At 43.7% G+C, this 21,310-nt stretch overlaps 1 protein-coding gene across 1 annotated transcript in view; it reads right to left on the minus strand.

Annotated features, from left to right (window-relative positions):
* iqcg (IQ motif containing G) overlaps positions 1-19,476 on the minus strand; it is a 55,035-nt gene extending 35,559 nt beyond the window's left edge. The window contains exon 1 of the mRNA XM_034165312.1: positions 19,397-19,476. The gene's annotated coding sequence lies outside the window, so the exon portion shown is untranslated. The remainder of the gene's footprint in view (positions 1-19,396) is intronic.
* Between the last annotated feature and the right edge of the window lie 1,834 nt (positions 19,477-21,310).

Raw genomic sequence — 21,310 nt, forward strand, 5'->3', positions numbered from 1 at the left:
AAGGGGATTCATGTGGGATCAAAATCTGGTGTTTGCATATCTAACTGGGAAGACTGGAATAGATATTATGTTAACTGATTTTATTGTATTGGTGGTGTCAGTGATCATTTGCTATTTTTTGTTGTTTTTCAGTTTAGTTGATGAATATGATCATGATTGTACTAATTTTATGTGGGTGATGACGGGGGTGCCTATTCCACATCTCAGGAGGAATTTAATCTATTGCAGCTGCTTTGATACATATTATATTGATATTATAGATGTTTTACTTCATATATATATATATATATATATGTATATATATATATATATATATATATATATATATATATATATATGTATATATATATATGTATATATATATATATATATATATATATAAAATATGTGTTGCCCGTTTGTGTTTGTTGATGGACCATGGATCGCAGTGGGATTTCAGTACGCATGTGGTAAGAAAAAATTTCTGGTGTATGATTGCATTTGGAAACAAACTGACTCGTGTTCTGGGATCTTGTGAGATGATCTATAGTGTTTTCCTGTACAGGTGATGATGACATAAATAATTAAATATCACTAACTATATGGCTGAAATCCATATTAGAGATCATTGGCAGTTTTTACATATATATATATATATATATATATATATATATATATATATATATATATATATATACGAGGGCTGTCAATAAAGTTACGGTCCTTTTTATTTTTTTCAAAAACTATATGGATTTCATTCATATGTTTTTACGTCAGACATGCTTGAACCCTCGTGCGCATGCGTGAGTTTTTCCACGCCTGTCGGTGACGTCATTCGCCTGTGAGCACTCCTTGTGGGAGGAGTCGTCCAGCCCCTCGTCGGAATTCCTTTGTCTGAGAAGTTGCTGAGAGACTGGCGCGTTGTTTGATCAAAATTTTTTCTAAACCTGTGAGACACATCGAAGTGGACACGGTTCGAAAAATTAAGCTGGTTTTCAGTGAAAATTTTAACAGCTGATGAGAGATTTTGAGGCGATTCTGTCGCTTTAAGGACTTCCCACGGTGCGAGACGTCGCTCAGCGCTCTCAGGCAGCGTCATCAGCCTGTTCAAGCTTAAAACCTCCACATTTCAGGCTCTATTGATCCAGGACGTCGTGAGAGAACAGAGAAGTTTCAGAAGAAGTCGGTTTCAGCATTTTATCCGGATATTCCACTGTTAAAGGAGATTTTTTTAATGAAAGACGTGCGGACGGATCCGCGCGTCGGGACGCAGCCGACGCGGTGCGGCGGCACAGGAAAAACACCTCCGTGTTGATAACCATTTGTAAAATCCAGGCGGCTTTTGATGGCTTTCAGTGGAGTGAGTATATGAGAAATTGTTTAACAGGCAGGACATGTTCCAACTTGTCCTTAAGGCTTTCAACAGAGGTGTTTTTCCTGTGGCGGAGCGTCGCGGCGGCTGCGTCCCGACGCGCGGACCCGTCCGCACGTCTTTCATTAAAAAAATCTCCTTTAACAGTGGAATATCCGGATAAAATGCTGAAACCGACTTCTTCTGAAACTTCTCTGTTCTCTCACGACGTCCTGGATCAATAGAGCCTGAAATGTGGAGGTTTTCAGCTTGAACAGGCTGATGACGCTGCCTGAGAGCGCTGCAGCGACATCTCGCACCGTGAAAAGTCCTTAAAGCGACAGAATCACCTCAAAATCTCTCATCAGCCGTTAAAATTTTCACTGAAAACCAGCTTAATTTTTCGAACCGTGTCCACTTCGATGTGTCTCACAGGTTTAGAAAAAATTTTGATCAAACAACGCGCCAGTCTCTCAACAACTTCTCAGACAAAGGAATTCCGACGAGGGGCTGGACGACTCCTCCCACAAGGCGTGCTCACAGGCGAATGACGTCACCGACAGGCGTGGAAAAACTCACGCATGCGCACGAGGGTTCAAGCATGTCTGACGTAAAAACATATGAATGAAATCCATATAGTTTTTGAAAAAAATAAAAAGGACCGTAACTTTATTGACAGCCCTCGTATATATATAGTTGTGCTCAAAAGTTTCCATCCCCCTGTTCTTCACACTGTGTGTTGCCCCCTTTAACATCACTGACAGCTTGGAGTCTTTTGTGGTGGTTGTGGTCGAGGCTCTCTGATGATGAAGCTGCCACTGATTATGTTTTGGACTTTATTTACATTAATTACAAAGAAATACAAACAGTATGGCACTTTATGGTAAATCTGTATGGAGTAGACAGTTCTCAAAAACTGTGCAAGAAGGAGAAGAGTGAGGAAAGCCACCAAGACACCCAGACAACCTAGGAGAACTTATAGGCTTATGTGGCTGTGATTGGAGAAAATGTGCACAGTGCAAGCTTTGCATTTTGTATCACTACACTTAGCTTCATAGTGGAGTAGAGCACAGAAGGATTTTCTTTCACCAAAACAGATCAGATCCAGCCTTGCATCTCAGATGTACCTTCTGGCAATTTGTAGCTAAACGTTCAGATCTCCTTTTTAAGAAAATCCTCCTCTATACCACTTCATCATGAAGATGGAGAACCGCTGATACAAAATTATACTATCTGTGGGTATAGCATGTTAGGGTGCATTTCACAGGATGGTCCATCTTTGAAATTTTCTGGTTTATTTTCTTTAAAATGGTAGTTCTAGCTTCATTTTTGGGCTATCACAACAGTCTATGTTGTGATTCTTTTCAGGGCCTCTATTTAAACTGGGTGGGAGGAAATCTAAGATAGAGACAGACGACGGAAGCTAAAGAGGGAACAGAGCACCTTAGCTTATGATAAGCATGAGACAGAATGTCCGGCCAAGGCTAGAGTGAAGAAAGCATGACCCAGAACTGGTACAGTCAAACATGAAGTATCACAGAATGGGAAAGTCAGAGTAAAAGCCCTGAGAGGGTTACAGGACACGGGGATAAGGACAGAGGATGGTATAATGGCTGTTAGTCCCCCTCAATCTATGACTCTTTCTTGAAGCTTCAACAGTGTTTGGAGGTCACTTTATTGATTATGCTAAAGAATTGAAATCAGGCTCTCAGTTTAAGTTAAGTTCTGTCCATACAGACTCTGTTCTGTATGTGGGCATAAACTTAATAATGAAAACACAATTACTTTCTAAACAATACTGACATGATATGCATCTTGTTTTTATGGCTTTTGTTACAGTTTGGTGGGTTTAAGACACATAGTGACAGATGCACATTTCTGTAGGTGGACTTTTTGTAAGATTTTGTAATAAAATAGCTATGCCAATTTTTTTGTGCACTCGAGTACAAACATAATTTTCACTCATTTGTTAACACTTAATTTTGTGACTTTGACATAAATAGTGTAAAGATTTTGGGATATGGAGATATTTTGCAGAAAAGTAGAAATGTAAAAAAAAAACAGAATTTCACATTTACACTGTATTTTAATGTGTACTTTCTTGGTTTTAGCCTGACTGAAACAGATATTAACTTGGATCATACTGTTTTTGAATAGGTGTTTTTCAAATCAGTTTTATTTATATAGCGCCAAATCACAACAAACAGTTGCCCCAAGGTGCTTTATATTGTAAGGCAAGGCCATACAATAATTACGTAAAAACCCCAACGGTCAAAACGACCCCCTGTGAGCAAGCACTTGGCAACAGTGGGAAGGAAAAACTCCCTTTTAACAGGAAGAAACCTCCAGCAGAACCAGGCTCAGGGAGGGGCAGTCTTCTGCTGGGACTGGTTGGGGCTGAGGGAGAGAACCAGGAAAAAGACATGCTGTGGAGGGGAGCAGAGATCAATCACTAATGATTAAATGCAGAGTGGTGCATACAGAGCAAAAAGAGAAAGAAACACTCAGTGCATCATGGGAACCCCCCAGCAGTCTAAGTCTATAGCAGCATAACTAAGGGATGGTTCAGGGTCACCTGATCCAGCCCTAACTATAAGCTTTAGCAAAAAGGAAAGTTTTAAGCCTAATCTTAAAAGTAGAGAGGGTGTCTGTCTCCCTGATCTGAATTGGGAGCTGGTTCCACAGGAGAGGAGCCTGAAAGCTGAAGGCTCTGCCTCCCATTCTACTCTTACAAACCCTAGGAACTACAAGTAAACCTGCAGTCTGAGAGCGAAGCGCTCTATTGGGGTGATATGGTACTATGAGGTCCCTAAGATAAGATGGGACCTGATTATTCAAAACCTTATAAGTAAGAAGAAGAATTTTAAATTCTATTCTAGAATTAACAGGAAGCCAATGAAGAGAGGCCAATATGGGTGAGATATGCTGTCTCCTTCTAGTCCCCGTCAGTACTCTAGCTGCAGCATTTTGAATTAACTGAAGGCTTTTCAGGGAACTTTTAGGACAACCTGATAATAATGAATTACAATAGTCCAGCCTAGAGGAAATAAATGCATGAATTAGTTCACTCTGAGACAAGACCTTTCTAATTTTAGAGATATTGCGTAAATGCAAAAAAGCAGTCCTACATATTTGTTTAATATGTGCTTTGAATGACATATCCTGATCAAAAATGACTCCAAGATTTCTCACAGTATTACTAGAGGTCAGGGTAATGCCATCCAGAGTAAGGATCTGGTTAGACACCATGTTTCTAAGATTTGTGGGGCCAAGTACAATAACTTCAGTTTTATCTGAGTTTAAAAGCAGGAAATTAGAGGTCATCCATGTCTTTATGTCTGTAAGACAATCCTGCAGTTTAGCTAATTGGTGTGTGTCCTCTGAATTCATGGATAGATAAAGCTGGGTATCATCTGCGTAACAATGAAAATTTAAGCAATGCCGTCTAATAATACTGCCTAAGGGAAGCATGTATAAAGTGAATAAAATTGGTCCTAGCACAGAACCTTGTGGAACTCCATAATTAACCTTAGTCTGTGAAGAAGATTCCCCATTTACATGAACAAATTGTAATCTATTACACAAATATGATTCAAACCACCGCAGCGCAGTGCCTTTAATACCTATGGCATGCTCTAATCTCTGTAATAAAATTTTATGGTCAACAGTATCAAAAGCAGCACTGAGGTCTAACAGAACAAGCACAGAGATGAGTCCACTGTCTGAGGCCATAAGAAGATCATTTGTAACCTTCACTAATGCTGTTTCTGTACTATGATGAATTCTAAAACCTGACTGAAACTCTTCAAATAGACCATTCCTCTGCAGATGATCAGTTAGCTGTTTTACAACTACCCTTTCAAGAATTTTTGAGAGAAAAGGAAGGTTGGAGATTGGTCTATAATTAGCTAAGATAGCTGGGTCAAGTGATGGCTTTTTAAGTAATGGTTTAATTACTGCCACCTTAAAAGCCTGTGGTACATAGCCAACTAATAAAGATAGATTGATCATATTTAAGATCGAAGCATTAAATAACGGTAGGGCTTCCTTGAGCAGCCTGGTAGGAATGGGGTCTAATAGACATGTTGATGGTTTGGATGAAGTAACTAATGAAAATAACTCAGACAGAACAATCTGAGAGAAAGAGTCTAACCAAATACCGGCATCACTGAAAGCAGCCAAAGATAACGATACGTCTTTGGGATGGTTATGAGTAATTTTTTCTCTAATAGTTAAAATTTTATTAGCAAAGAAAGTCATGAAGTCATTACTAGTTAAAGTTAAAGGAATACTCAGCTCAATAGAGCTCTGACTCTTTGTCAGCCTGGCTACAGTGCTGAAAAGAAACCTGGGGTTGTTCTTATTTTCTTCAATTAGTGATGAGTAGTAAGATGTCTTAGCTTTACGGAGGGCTTTTTTATAGAGCGACAGACTCTTTTTCCAGGCTAAGTGAAGATCTTCTAAATTAGTGAGACGCCATTTCCTCTCCAACTTACGGGTTATCTGCTTTAAGCTACGAGTTTGTGAGTTATACCACGGAGTCAGGCACTTCTGATTTAAGGCTCTCTTTTTCAGATGGCATTGGAGAACATAACAAAGAAGGAATCATATCCTTAAACCTAGTTACAGTGCTTTCTGAAAGACTTCTACTGTAATGAAACTTATTCCCCACTGCTGGGTAGTCCATCAAAGTAAATGTAAGTGTTATTAAGAAATGATCAGACAAAAAGGGGTTTTCAGGGAATACTGTTAAGTCTTCAATTTCCATACCATAAGTCAGAACAAGATCTAAGGTATGATTAAAGTGGTGGGTGGACTCATTTACATTTTGAGCAAAGCCAATTGAGTCTAATAATAGATTAAATGCAGTGTTGAGGCTGTCATTCTCAGCATCTGTGTGGATGTTAAAATCGCCCACTATAATTATCTTATCTGAGCTAAGCACTAAGTCAGACAAAAGGTCTGAAAATTCACAGAGAAACTCACAGTAACGACCAGGTGGACGATAGATAACAAATAAAACTGGTTTTTGGGACTTCCAATTTGGATGGACAAGACTAAGAGTCAAGCTTTCAAATGAATTAAAGCTCTGTCTGGGTTTTTGATTAATTAATAAGCTGGAGTGGAAGATTGCTGCTAATCCTCCGCCTTGGCCCGTGCTACAAGCATTCTGACAGTTAGTGTGACTCGGGGGTGTTGACTCATTTAAACTAACATATTCATCCTGCTGTAACCAGGTTTCTGTAAGGCAGAATAAATCAATATGTTGATCAATTATTATATCATTTACTAACAGGGACTTAGAAGAGAGAGACCTAATGTTTAATAAACCACATTTAACTGTTTTAGTCTGTGGTGCAGTTGAAGGTGCTGTATTATTTTTTCTTTTTGAATTTTTATGCTTAAATAGATTTTTGCTGGTTATTGGTGGTCTGGGAGCAGGCACCGTCTCTACGGGGATGGGGTAATGAGGGGATGGCAGGGGGAGAGAAGCTGCAGAGAGGTGTGTAAGACTACAACTCTGCTTCCTGGTCCCAACCCTGGATAGTCACGGTTTGGAGGGTTTAATAAAATTGGCCAGATTTCTAGAAATGAGAGCTGCTCCATCCAAAGTGTGATGGATGCCGTCTCTCCTAACAAGACCAGGTTTTCCCCAGAAGCTTTGCCAATTATCTATGAAGCCCACCTCATTTTTCGGACACCACTCAGACAGCCAGCAATTCAAGGAGAACATGCGGCTAAACATGTCACTCCCGGTCCGATTGGGGAGGGGCCCAGAGAAAACTACAGAGTCCGACATTGTTTTTGCAAAGTTACACACTGATTCAATGTTAATTTTAGTGACCTCCGACTGGCGTAACCGGGTGTCATTACTGCCGACGTGAATTACAATCTTACCAAATTTACGCTTAGCCTTAGCCAGCAGTTTCAAATTTCCTTCGATGTCGCCTGCTCTGGCCCCTGGAAGACAATTGACTATGGTTGCTGGTGTCGCTAACTTCACATTTCTCAAAACAGAGTCGCCAATAACCAGAGTTTGTTCCTCGGCGGGTGTGTCGCCGAGTGGGGAAAAACGGTTAGAAATGTGAACGGGTTGGTGGTGTACAGGGGCTTCTGTTTAGGACTACATTTCCTCCTAACAGTCACCCAGTCGGCCTGATTTCCCGGCTGCTCGGGATCTGCTGGAGGGGAACTAACGGCGGCTAAGCTACCTTGGTCCGCACTGACTACAGGGGCCTGGCTAGCTGTAGGATTTTCCAAGGTGCGGAGCCGAGTCTCCAATTCGCCCAGCCTGGCCTCCAAAGCTACGAATAAGCTACACTTATTACAAGTACCATTACTGGTAAAGGAGGCCGATGAACAACTAAACATTTCACACCCAGAGCAGAAAAGTGCAGGAGAGACAGGAGAAGCCGCCATGCTAAACCGGCTAAGAGCTAGTAGCTGCGCTAAGCTAGCGGATTCCTAAAAACACACAAAGTGAATATCAAGTAGAATATGATGATCCACGGTATCAAATGCATCTAACAGCACCAGAACCATAGTGGTGTCTGAATCCATTGCAAGCAGAAGATCATTCACCACTTTAGTGAGAGCCGTCTCTGTGGAATGATATTTTCTAAAAGCAGACTGCAGTGGCTCAAAGAGATTATTCTCAGTAAGATAGTCTACGAGCTGCCGTGACACCACTTTTTCCAGAATTTTAGAGCAAAATGATAGATTTGATATTGGTCAATAGTTTTTCAATACACTAGGGTCAAGATTAGGTTTCTTAAGTAATGGTTTAATCACTGCAGATTTGAAACATTTAGGAACAGATCCAGAAGTTAAAGAAAGATTAATAATTTCCAGCACAGTCGGCCCAAGAGTGGACCACAGGTCCTTAAACAGTTTTATTGGTATAGGATCAAATAAACAGGTTGTGCTTTTTGTTGACATTACAAGTTTTGTCAGCACACCCATTTCAATTTTCAATTTCAATTTTTTCAATCTCAACTTATTTCATTAATATTGCACCAAATCACAACAAAGTTGCCTCAGGGCACTTCACACAAATAAGGTCTAACCTTAACAACCCCCAGAGCAAGAACACAGGTGACAGTGGTAAGAAAAAACCCCCTCTGATGATTTGAGGAAGAAACCTCAAGCAGACCAGACTCAAAGGGGTGACCCTCTGCTTGGGCCATGATACAGACACAATTGACAATACAGGAAATTATAGGAGATTCTGGGAGTCCATGCTGGTGCACAATATGGGAGGCCTGCAGAAGAAAAACACCCACTTCCACCTCTGGATGGAGCTGCACCTCAAACAGAGAGAAAAACAGAATCAGGCAGCAGAAAGACAAGAAATACAGTATAATTTGTCAGCGTTAAACAACAAGAAAAACAGAAGAAATACTAAGGTGATCACCAGCCACTAAAAGACCCAGACTTTAGGTAAAGTTGAGGCCGTGGCATGCTCCGTTTACTAATAAAATGAATTAAAAGAGTAAAAAGCGTAGTAACATACTGTACCAGTATGCTGCCATATGAAAGGGAAAATAAGTGCATCTTAAGTCTGGACTTGAAAGTCTCCACAAAATCTGACTGTTTTATTGATGCAGGGAGATCATTCCACAGAACAGGGGCACGATAAGAGAAAGCTCTGTGACCCACAGACTCCTTATTCACCCTAGGGACACCCAGTGAGATACTATTAAATTCTGTAAATCTAGGTAATACCTCAGTAGTGGCGCCCACCTCAATAAAACCTCATCTTCCTGCTGCCTGTGTTACATTTTTAGAGTTATCGTAAAACAATGGCGACTACTGTCAGGAAAATAGGATTCTTCACTTTCATATTTCCAAAAATAGACCTGAATCGTGTGTTAAAGGCGTCATATGTCAGCGTTCACCTCGTTGTGTTCAAAGAGAATCGTTTGTGTTTGTGTTGTGGAAAAATAGCGCTAAGAAATTGATAAGCTGTGTGTCGTTGCATGGAGGTTTTTGTACTGATGACACATAGCATCAGACTCCGCTAACCCTTCCTGCTTTTGAAAAAACAAGCAAACACATCTCTTCAATTTATTTTATTTTTTTTTGAGCCGTTAAAGAGATAACTAATGAAATGGCAATTCTCATGTAAAGAAGTTCTCATTGATTTTTAAATGGCTCCTGCGTCATTTTTTCTTTTTTTGGCAAAATATCAGTGTTGGGCTTTATTTATTGATTTTATTTATTGTATGCCTTCCTGGACAAAAGATCATTTATAAAGACCTTAGTTTTCATGCACATATGGAACAGAGAAGAACTTTTAATACAAGATTACAGTAGGGCTAGACCCTGTAGACGGCAATCAATACGGCTACAGAAAGCAATGCTAACCCCAACCATATATTATTAGTATAATAATTATGGATTCAGTGCTGATGAGAGCACTGCCCATTATATATATGCAGTCATTAAAAAATACTTAAATAACCGTATCTTGTATCAATTAGTTTTGGTCCAGCATAAGGGCCCCTTCACACAGAGAACCATGAGACTTTGTTTGGAAAAACGGCCAGATCAAGGCATTTTTTGATTGATTGAATTGCACATGTACGGAAATCAGTGCAAATCACAGCGGAACAGCTCGTATGAGCGAACCACGAAAACACTGAGCCGACGGGCAGGCGTTAACAAACCTGCTGCGACAGTTATATGCGCGTGACTGTGTCATGCACGAGGGTGCACGAAACCGTCGCTGCGGGAACACAGTGTGAGGGGTTGGTAAGGTTAGAGTTTACTTGTGTGAAGCGCCTTGAGGCAATTTTGTTGTGATTTGGCGCTATATAAATGAAAATAAATTGAAATTGAAATAGCAGGGTATAGTGGCTGGGTTAAGGCATGCTGGGATATGTTTAACCTAATGTCTTCTATTTTCTTCTCAAAGTATTCCAATAAATCTTCTGCTGTAAAAGGAGAGCGACTTACAGGTGGTTGTCCATAAATAAGTGTTGCCACTGCATCAAACAGGAATTTTGAATTTTGCTTGTTTTGTTGATCAAATCAGATTCTAATCCAGTTACATACAAATCTGATTGTTAATCGTGTGAGATTTCAGACCATAAAATATCGTGTGGATGGTGGAAAAATATATGATCATTTCACATTTAATGTATCAGTCCGCGTCCTGACTGCGCACGCTGTACCACAGATGTACAGTGAGGAAAATACGTATTTGAACACCCTGTGATTCTGCAAGTTCTCCCACTTAGAAATCATGGAGGGGTCTGAAATTTTCATCTTAGGTGTATGTCCACTGTGAGAGACATAATCTAAAAAAAAAAATCCAGAAATCACAATGTATGATTGTTTTAATAATTTATTTGTATGTTACTGCTGCAAATAAGTATTTGAACACCTGTGAAAATCAATGTTAATATTTGGTACAGTAGCCTTTGTTTACAATTACAGAGGTCAAATGTTTCCTGTAGTTTTTCACCAGGTTTGCACACACTGCAGCAGGGATTTTGGTCCACTCCTCCATACAGATCTTCTCTAGATCAGCCAGGTTACTGGGCTGTCACTGAGAAACATGGAGTTTGAGTTCCCTCCAAAGATTTTCTATTGGGTTTAGGTCTGCAGACTGGCCAGGCCACTCCAGGACTTTGATATGCTTCTTACGGAGCCCCTCCTTGGTTATCCTGGCTGTGTGCTTTGGGTCACTGTCATGTTGGAAGACCCATCCACGACCCATCTTCAATACTCTGAGGAAATCAAATCAAATCAATTTTATTTATATAGCGCCAAATCACAACAAACAGCTGCCCCAAGGCGCTTTATATTGTAAGGCAAAAGCCATACACTAATTACAGAAAAACCCCAACGGTCAAAACGACCCCCTGTGAGCAAGCACTTGGCGACAGTGGGAAGGAAAATCTCCCTTTTAACAGGGAAGGAGGTTGTTCCCCATAATCTCGCAATGCATGGCCCCGGTCATCCTCTCCTTAATACAGTGCAGTCGTCCTGTCCCATGTGCATAAAAACACCCCCAAAGCATGATGCTTCCACCCCCATGCTTCACAGTAGGGACGGTGTTTTTTTACTCAGCATTGTTCTTCCTCCAAACACGGCGAGTGGAATTAAGACCAAATTGTTCTATTTTGGTCTCATCTGACCACAACTTTCTCCCATGACTCCTCTGGATCATCCAGATGGTCCTGGGCAAACTTTAGACGGGCCTGGATGTGTGCTGATTTAAGCAGGGGAACCTTCCGTGCCATGCATGATTTTAACCCCTGACGTCTTAAGGCTTGGTTACACATAGACGGTTTTGTCGGCGAGTAGTACGTAGACCGAAGTTCGCAGTAGTTCCGGCTGTTTTCGCGGTGGAAAGGGGCGGAGCGTGCGCAGCGGGGCTCCTCCTCACTCTTTCCCCAAAAAACTCTGTCATAATTGTGTTTAGAAGCCAGTCACCATTTACTTTATTAGACATCTGTGTAGTTAATTAATAAAATATTCTCTACAGACGATTCGCTCGCGCGCACGTAAAAAAAGAGAGAAAGAAATAAAGAAACTCCGCTCCCTGCTGCTGCTGTTTGCAGCAGGGCTCCTCCTCGCTCTCTCCCCCAAAAAACTCTGTCATAATTGTGTTTAGAAGCCAGTCACCATTTACTTTATTATACAGCTGTGCAGCTAATAAGCAAAATAATCTCCAGGACGATTCGCGTGCGCATGCACGTAAAATAAAAAGAACCTCCGCTCCACGCTGCTGTGGTGCTGCTGCTCGCTCCAAAAACTCTGTCATGATTGTAAAATAAAGGACAAAAGAGACATAAGTCCTGCTCACAGGCTGCTACCAGATACAGGACATGTTCACATCTTCAAACTCCAGACATCTCCACCTCACTACATATTCAGTCCCTGATTGGTCATCGTGACGAGAACTGCGGCACTACAGGAAGCGGCAGGATGAAACGGCGATTAAAAAGTATCAAATGCCGTTGTTCGCGTTGTCGTCACGGGAGGTCTCTGGGAGTGCTCCCGGAATTATTCGATATGTTGAATAATTTCTTCGACGATTCCCGGTAAAGCCGGAACTAAGCCACGCCCCCTAGTGCCGGCGTTAACAACGGCGTGTGATCCTTAAGACGGCCAAAAACTCTTCCGGGACGCTTCCAGGAGCTCTTACCATCTGTGTGTAAACGGGGCTTTAGTGTATTACCCACAGTAACCTTGGAAACAGTGGTGCCAGCTCTCTTCAGGTCACTGACCAGCAACTCCTGTGCAGTTCTAGGCTGATTCCTCACCTTTCTTAGGAACATTGATACACCACGAGGTGGGATCTTGCATGGAGCCCCAGTCTGAGGGAGATTGACAGTCATGTTTAGCTTCTTCCATTTTCTAATAATTGCTCCAACAGTTGATCTTCTTTCACCAAGCTGCTTGGCAGTTGCCCCGTAGCCCTTTCCAGCCTTGTGGAGGTCTACAATTTTGTCTCTGGTGTCTTTGGACAGCTCTTTGGTCTTAGATATTTTAGTAGTTGGAGTCTTACCGATTGTGTGGGGTGGACAGGTGTCTTTATGCAGCTAACGACCTCAAATCGGTGCTTCTAATTTGGAATAATAAGTGGAGTGGAGGTGGACTTTTTAGAGGTGGACTAACAGGTCTTTGAGGGCCAGAATTTTTGCTGACTGGCAGGTGTTGAAATACTTTATTTGCAGCAGTAACATACAAATAAATTATTAAAAAAATCATACATTGTGATTTCTGGATTAGTATTATTATTTTTTTTTAGATTATTTCTCTCACAGTGGACATGCACCTAAGATGAAAATTTCAGACTCCTCCATGATTTCTAAGTGGGAGAACTTGCAAAATCGCAGGGTGTTCAAATACTTTTTTCCTCACTGTATATAGTTACATAGTGTCACCTGAGAGTGACAGAAATTAGTGTAGGGAGGACAATGTGGATTTAATGGATTTAACTGGATTGATTTTACTGTGGATTTAACTCAATGCACAATGAGAGAAATCTGTGGATTCTGCTCACAGAATTTCCAGTTTGGCATGAAGACGCTGTTACAATGGGAAGCTTTGACGAACCAACCACACCCTCTCACAATGATTCGCTGACCGAATTACTTACAGAACAATAAACCCTACATGTTGGAATTGGATTAGAATGGAAACAACCCCCTTGTGTCTGATGATTTGCGTACATTAATGCTGGATTACAGTCACAAACAGTCATTTTAAAACTCAATTTGTGACCATAAAATCCAGCATTAACATCCGCAAATCATCAGACACAACAGGGTTATTCCCTAAGTAATGGGTCCGCTTTGTAGCCAGTAGTGCATGCTTATTATACAATTACAGACTTTTGATTTCGGTGTGAACCCCATCCTGACCACGTCTGCATAATCATGGTACACCTCATCAAAAGTCTATAACTGCTTTATTATACGGTAAACAAGAAAACTGGGAGTTTGTCAAACATACTAAAACTGAAAAATCAATCTCAAGCTTCAACTCTTTATTATTCCTGTCATACTGCACCAACTGACATCCCATCGATCGACTGGAGAAGTCTGTTAAGTCCGTGACGAAGGGTCATCAGAATTGTTTTCTTATAAAGTTTGCCTTTCGCCTGTCTAGCTTCCGCGTAAAATTGGCCGAGTACTCCGTCAAGCATCCATCTGTCATAAGTTTCAAAGTTGCGCGCATGTCCCTTTTCAGTGACGTACTTGTGAAACAGGTTGGCTGCGTTGTATTGCGTTATCTGATTGGTCGTTATCGATAGAAGGCGTCGCTCGATTAGCTAGTGCTACGCTGCACGCGAGGTATACTCATTTCGCACTGCGGTCTATTTGGCTCCACCAGCAGTCACCTTGGCATGTGGTACAGCTCAGAAAGTGGTGAATGGGCCAATCAGAAGTTGGCAAAATCCCATACCATATAATAAAGTCTAGAAAACCATTGTGCCACTTCTAGTTTTTGAACTAAACCATTTTTTTTTTTTGCTAGACCTCTTGCCTTATGCTTGAGAGCAAGTAAGTAATCACTGAACCAAGGTGACTGTGCCCCGAGGCAGATGGTTTTAAAATAGGTGGAGCGATCATGCCAAATGTGGTTGTGAGTGCTGAGTTTAAGCTGTCCACAAGAGTGTCGACTGAATGGTCATTTTCCAAAAGTGACGCTAAGATATCAGACAGTCTGGCTCCAAGTTCAGTTGTAGTTGAAGAGTCAATGTGTTGCAACTGTAGCGCATGCACGTGCACAAAAACAAGGACGGATTCAAACATAATTCACCAAGTCAAACATTGTTCAGAAGGAAATGCAGCCACTTACAATAACACTGAGTTTCCTGCCTTACACAGGGACATGTGTCACACCTCTGTTGATCAAACCCGTTCATACGTTCATGTCCTCTATGGTTACACCTCCTGTTGAGTACAAGCCGGGTGAACAGTATTTCCGATGTGAGCCTGAAAGCTGATTTTGCTGTTTTTTTACTTTTCTGTGAATAAAGCACACGCCATGCATGTTTGAATGGAGAACTCATCTCCTTTTCTTGCTTCCAACTCAGTTTCTACACTGGTCACCTCTACGTCTGTTTGTATGCAGTGTCACTGAAGTTCCCAGAGTTGTGGGAGTCGTCCTTTGCTGCCTGGTTTGCCCAAACTGAGGCGCAGTTCAGCGCGGATGATAGAAAATATTATTCCGTTGTCTCAGCCCACAGCGGCTCCACGCCAATGAAGCTGGACACACTCCTGCAAAGCCCCCCCCCCCCTCGCTGAGAACAAGCACACAGCCCTCAAGGATCACCTCCTCAAAACTTTTGAACTGTCCGATGCTGAAAGGGCCAGCAGGCTTTGTCCCTGCACGAGCTGAGGGACAGCAAACACATCGAGCTCATGGACAGAATGCTGCAGCTCCTGGGAGGACACCGGCCAGGGTTTTCTCACCCACCTATTCCTTCATCAACTCCCTCCCCAGGTGCATGCAGCACTGGCCAACACCACAATCACAGACTGCTGTGAGCTGGTGGCTGACAAATTCTTCTTGGCCGGCCAGCACCACGGCATGACGGCAGCCACACTCGCCCCAGCACATGCAGCTGCAGCGGCCCCACAACACACACCAGCACTGCCCATAGAGGAAGCAGCACTCAATGCAGATGCACCTCTCCCACCCCAACAGTGCTCAGAAACTGGATTTTGTTTCTACCATGCAACGTTCGGAGCCAAAGATGCTACCATTCACAATGCACCTTCAAGCAGGAGGGAAACGACAGGGCCAGCGCTCGGTCATAGCCCTGAGTGCTGGCCACACCGACAGGCTGCTGTTCATCCAGTATGCCATCTCCAGCCAACAGTTCCTGTGTGACACTGGCACGCAACGGAGCATCCTGCCCGTGTCCAAACTCAACATCTTGGCAGACAGAGTGGGCCTGCCACTCTCAGCCGCCAACAGCACTTCCATATGCACATATGGCACCCGGCACGTTGACTTCTGTTTTGGAGGAGAGACTTTTTACTGGGACTTTCTCACAGCTAAGGCCACCATCCCTCTCCTGGGTCCGGACTTTCTCTGCACATACAGACTGCTGGTGAACGTCAGAAATCGACGTCTGATCAAAGCCACCGCCTTTTCCTCTTACAGCTGCCCCATCGGCAGTGTGGGCTCCATCAGGTTGTCCAGTGTATGGTCGCAGGCCGGCGTTTCCACCTCCTGCACGGCGAATTCCTCGTACTCACGCAACCCAGCTTGTCCACCCTTGCTGCCAAGCATGGAGTGGCACACCACATCACCACCACAGGCCCGCCGGAGTACGCCCGTGCAAGACGCCTCGACTCAGCCAAATTCAGCATCGCCAATCCGGAGTTCCACAGCATAGAATGCCTCGGCATCATCCGCCACTCTGACAGCCTGTGGGTGTCGCTCCTCCACATGGCGTCCAAGCCTGGCAGCAGGTGGCACCCATGCGGTGATTACTGCCACCTGAACAATGCTGTGAAACCAGATCACTACCCTATGTCCCCCATCCAGGACTTTCAGCACATGCGGCAGGCACGGTCATCTTCTCCAGGGTGGATCTCGTCCACAGAGACTACCAGGTGCTAGTCCACCCATTAGACATACCCAAAATGGTGGTGATCACACCATTCAGACTGTTTGAGTTCCTGAGAATGCCTTTCGGACTAAGAAATTGCTGCCCAGTCTTTCCAGCACCTCATGGACATTGTGCTACGTGACCTGTCATTCCTGTTTGTCTGTCTGGATGGCATCCTGGTGGTCAGTTCCTCCAAACAGAGCACTTGTCCCACCTGTGAAAACTTTTCGACCGCCTCAGCCGGCACGGTCTGATAATTAATCCCGCAAAGGGACAGTTTGGACTCACCACATTGACTTTCTGGGGCACAGAGTTATGAAAGACAGCGTTGTGCACCTTTCGTCTAAGGTGGAGGCGGTGCTGAACATCTCGCGACCCACCCACGGTGCAAGCCCTGCAAGAGTTCTTGGAAGGGTAAACTTTTACCACCGCTTCATCCCCAACGCTGCTGCAGTCATGCATCCCTTATACGAGGCTCCAAAGGGGAAAGCTCCCAAACACACAACATGGCATCAGAGACATGGCATTCTCTGATGCCAAACAGCCCTGGCTTCTGCGATGATGCTGGCACACCCATCACCTGACGCCCCCATATCCATCACCGTGGACGGATCAGCCTAGGTGGTACACGAACAGTGGGGTAAATGGGTCGAGGCAGCTACTCGCTTTTTCTTCAGTTACGCCCAAACAAGCGCAAATACAGCACCTCTGACCGGGAGCTGCTCACCCTGCACCTCACAATCTGACACTTCTGTACGTCGCCGGAAAGACGAACTCCGTCATGGACTGCCTCTCCTGAGCTCCCATGCACGCCATTCACCTCAACCTGGACTACATCCGCATGGCTGCAGATCAAACTGCCGACCCGGAGCTACAAGCACTCAGATCAGCGACTACTAAATTACAGCTCACAGATATCACATACAGTGAGGGTGGCCACAGCCAGTTATCCCAACCACATGGAAGCGGCGCATCTTTGACGCTGTGGACAGCCTTTCCACCCGGAAGGAAAACATCACAACTGCTGCTGGCAGCAAAGTTTGTCTGGCTTGGGCTCAAAAAGGACATCAGGATCTGGGCGACCTTTTGTGGTGCCTGCCATCGCTCCAACATTCACAGGCACAGACCCACTTTCCGGTAACAGAACGGCGGTTCGACCATGTTAATGCAGAGCTTAGGAGAGGTGATGGTCTAGTGGTTAAGTGTGGGGCTTGAGACCAGAGGATCTTCGGTTCAATTCCCAGTCTGACTGGAAAAATCACTAAGGGCACTTGGACAAGGTCCTTAATCCCCTAGTTGCTCCTGGTGTGTAGTGAGTACCTTGTACGGCAGCACCTCACATCGGGGTGAATGTGAGTGTGTGATGCAGATGGAAAAGCACTATATAAATGCAGTCCATTTACCTCATGGGACCCTGTCCACCCTCCTTAGGATTTACACACATCCTCACCATTGGTGAACAGGACCACCCGGTGGCCGGAGGCGGTACCGCTGATGTCCGCATCAACGGCCCTCTCTTCAGACAGAGGGTTCAAAGTTCATGTCAGAGCTATGGAATGCGATCGCTGACAGCTGAGGGGTGAAGCTCCACTGGTCTGCAGCGTATCACCCCCAGGAATGTGCAAGAAGGAATGTGCAAGTGCTTCCATTGTTCCATGAAAGCCATTCTCCTTGTGGGATTAACAGGAGCAGGGGATGGCTCGACAGGCTTCCATTGGTCATGGTGGTCCTGTGGACCACCTCCAAGGAGAACCTCCAGTCCTCCTCGGCAGAGATGGTTGTGGTCAACCATTACGGGTCCCACGGCCCCCTGGTCAGCGACCTGCCACAAAAGTGACCTTCGGGGACAAACTTCAACTTTTTGCACCAGTGCCAGCTACACAGCACGGCACTCTGTTTTCCTACATGCCCCCATTCCTGAAATCAGCGGATTATGTTTTATTCGTTAGGAGGCGCACAGAGGACCACTACAGCCCCCTTACAATGGCCCCTTTTGTGCCCTGAAAACAGGGTGACAAACCTTCGTGGTCGACAGGAGTAAATTTTTTTGTTAAATTCACAGCAGTTGCACTTAAAAACTAACATAATTGTTAGACAGTAACAACACAATAGAGAACAACTACAACCTTGTATTAATTAGAAGAGCATTGTTCAAGCAGGAGTCTGTCTGGGAGAAAGTTGCCAGGTCAGTGTTTTCAATTTCCTGGAGTAGTTGACCTGGCCTGATGTGGTCTGGGCATTTACCTGGGTTTTTCTGGCAGTAACTGAACTGGTCCTGATGTGGTCTGGTTGTTTAACTGGTTTTCCTGACAGTAGTGGATCTGCTCTCGTGTGGTCCGTGTCATGATTGGGTCTGTGTGGTTTATTGGTGTGGTCCTTTGTCTTGGATATGCTGTTTTTTCACTGGGGTTTGGTGGTGGTACCGCTCCTTCTTGTGTTATGTGTTTAGTTTTGGGTGTGCCCCTCCTGCCCTCATTTCCTACTTGCCACGCGTCATTCTGGATCTTTCCTCACCCACTTGCAGTGCATTCTCTCTTGATTGCGTCCCCTTTATTAGTCACACCTTCTGCCTCTCTCACTTGCGAGATTGTTGAGCCTTGTGCCACTTTCAAGTGTTTGTCCTCAGAGTTACCTAGTCCTGTTTTTTGCTTAACGGTGTATCGACCTGTCTGCATGTTTTTCTGGATTTTGTCTCTGCCTCATGCTTCGGCTGCTGTTGCTTATTTTGGAATGCATTTTTGTGTACCGACCCATGCCTGAATTAAACTCTGTTAAGCTGAATCTCAAATCCAGCATTTGTGTCCAACCTTCTGGTTATGTTAGACCTGACAGATGGAGTGTTTTCCTGTGAGTATTTGATCTGGTCTGATGTGATCTGAGTGTTTACCTGGCAGTATTTGACCTGGTCTGATGTGGTCTAAGTGTTTACCTGGGTTTTCCTGGCAGTAGAAGACCTGGTCTGATGTGATCTGAGTGCTTACCTGGTGTTTTTGAGTTGTGTTTTTTTGCAGTTCATCATATCGTCCCTGAGTCTGTCTTGCCAATTCGTCCTCCCTGGTGGACAGAGACGCTCACACTGAGTGACTGATCATAAACTCAAGCTGCCACATTAATGCACTTTATGTCCTGCTGATGACAAGTTTCTGTTACTTTTAATGACAAATCTCATGTTTCATCAGCAGGTTTTTCTTCAGCTCCTTGTTAAATGAAAGCCAGGTGGATTTGACCCTCAATGTTGGCCTCAGTGCGTTGATTTCTGGGGTGTGAAACTGGACTGTTCCAGTTGCTGAGCAGCAAGTAGCTGGAACTGAATCCCAGGAATAATGTGGTGAAAAGGACTCAACATGGGCAATATGTTGGATCATGATCACTAATCATAGTCATCATGTCCAAAGACTTCAGCTGACTGATGTTTCATTCTATGAGTCCATTCAGGCTACGGTCAAAAGTCTGAGATGTGAAAAAAGGAAGTGAAGAGACTCATTTCCTGTGTTGAATGATCAAACCAAAGAACGCTGTCACACTTAACACGAATGAGCAGGAACCATGCCGATTCAGCCGGAATGTAAAAAAAAAAAAAAAGCAATAAATTCGAGATGCAGTTGGAGGCACAGATATTTGGACAGCTTGTGTAATTAGAATGTGCCACAAATGATTCTTGCACACTTTGTGTGCAGTCTTTGAATGCAGTTCAAACGTAACTGGAACTCAACAGGAAAACCTACAATGCTGTTAGAATGCAGTAAGAATATGAAGGATGCTGTCGAATGCCATAGGGGTGTGGTCGGATTGCCACCCGAGGTCTGAAGGTCTGGAAGGCAAACACGGGGAGAGGAGGAGAGAAGCGTGCGCTGTCACCTGCCCTCTTTCTAAGACCTGCCGGTTCCCTCTACTGGAACTTTGAAAGACATCCAACGTATGCACTGAAATCATGTAAAGCAGGTCCCACTGATGTCCCATCACTGTGGAGCATGTATGCACGAGATCAGTTTATCACGGTCATCAGATCACTGCCGGTGCGCAGCCGTCATTACCGGTGCATGCACCAGTCGTAACACACGGACTGTGACGTGGCTGTGACATAATCCGTGTCAAGGCCAGTTGTGGTCATATGCCTCTTGTCCATCAGCCCACAACATGTACCATTTTTCATGTGTGTTACATCTGTCGTTTGCTCGCTTCCCTCCCTCTCTCACACTCACTGTCCCCTCTGTGTCGAGGGGACGAAAGAGGAACAAAACAAAACTGAAGCTAATTTTGATCTCGATGCTTTAAATGAAACACATCTGGAGCCACTGTTGGAGCAGTTTGTGTGTCTGCATCTCTGCATTCCAGGACTCTGCACTGGGACGAGCTCAGTTGCAAAGAGAAGCGCGTGATCCAACCCACTGTGGAGATCTGTGCGCACGTCGGGGATCCACCTGCTCTGGTTCCTTGTCCAGAACAAAAGAAGGATCATCTCCCTCATCATCAGAATCCTCACTGTCTGGTTCAAACTGATGACGTGCTATGCGCTGCATCTTGCTCCAATAAAAAAAAAAAAAAAACAAACTCTGGTGTGTCCGTGGTCACTGCTGTATCACTGTATTACGTTACTAAGCCATATATATTGATTATAACAGAAAACTGTCTAAGGGGGGATAAATATGTGTAAAGATGACTGAATATATTAGAGCAGTAAATTTATCAGTCTGTATGAACGCCGCACATTGACTCCCCATGTGCGGTTATTTCAACCAAATGCAGCTGATCCACAGCATGAATTCTGCTTTCAAGAACAGCTTCTAATCATCTTTATTCATTTCAGTTCATTTCATTTATTTAGCACAATAGAAATCACAATTTGCTATATATATATATATATATATATATATATATATATATATATATATATA

Source organism: Thalassophryne amazonica, unplaced genomic scaffold, assembly GCF_902500255.1.
Source record: "Thalassophryne amazonica unplaced genomic scaffold, fThaAma1.1, whole genome shotgun sequence".
NCBI lineage: Eukaryota > Metazoa > Chordata > Actinopteri > Batrachoidiformes > Batrachoididae > Thalassophryne > Thalassophryne amazonica.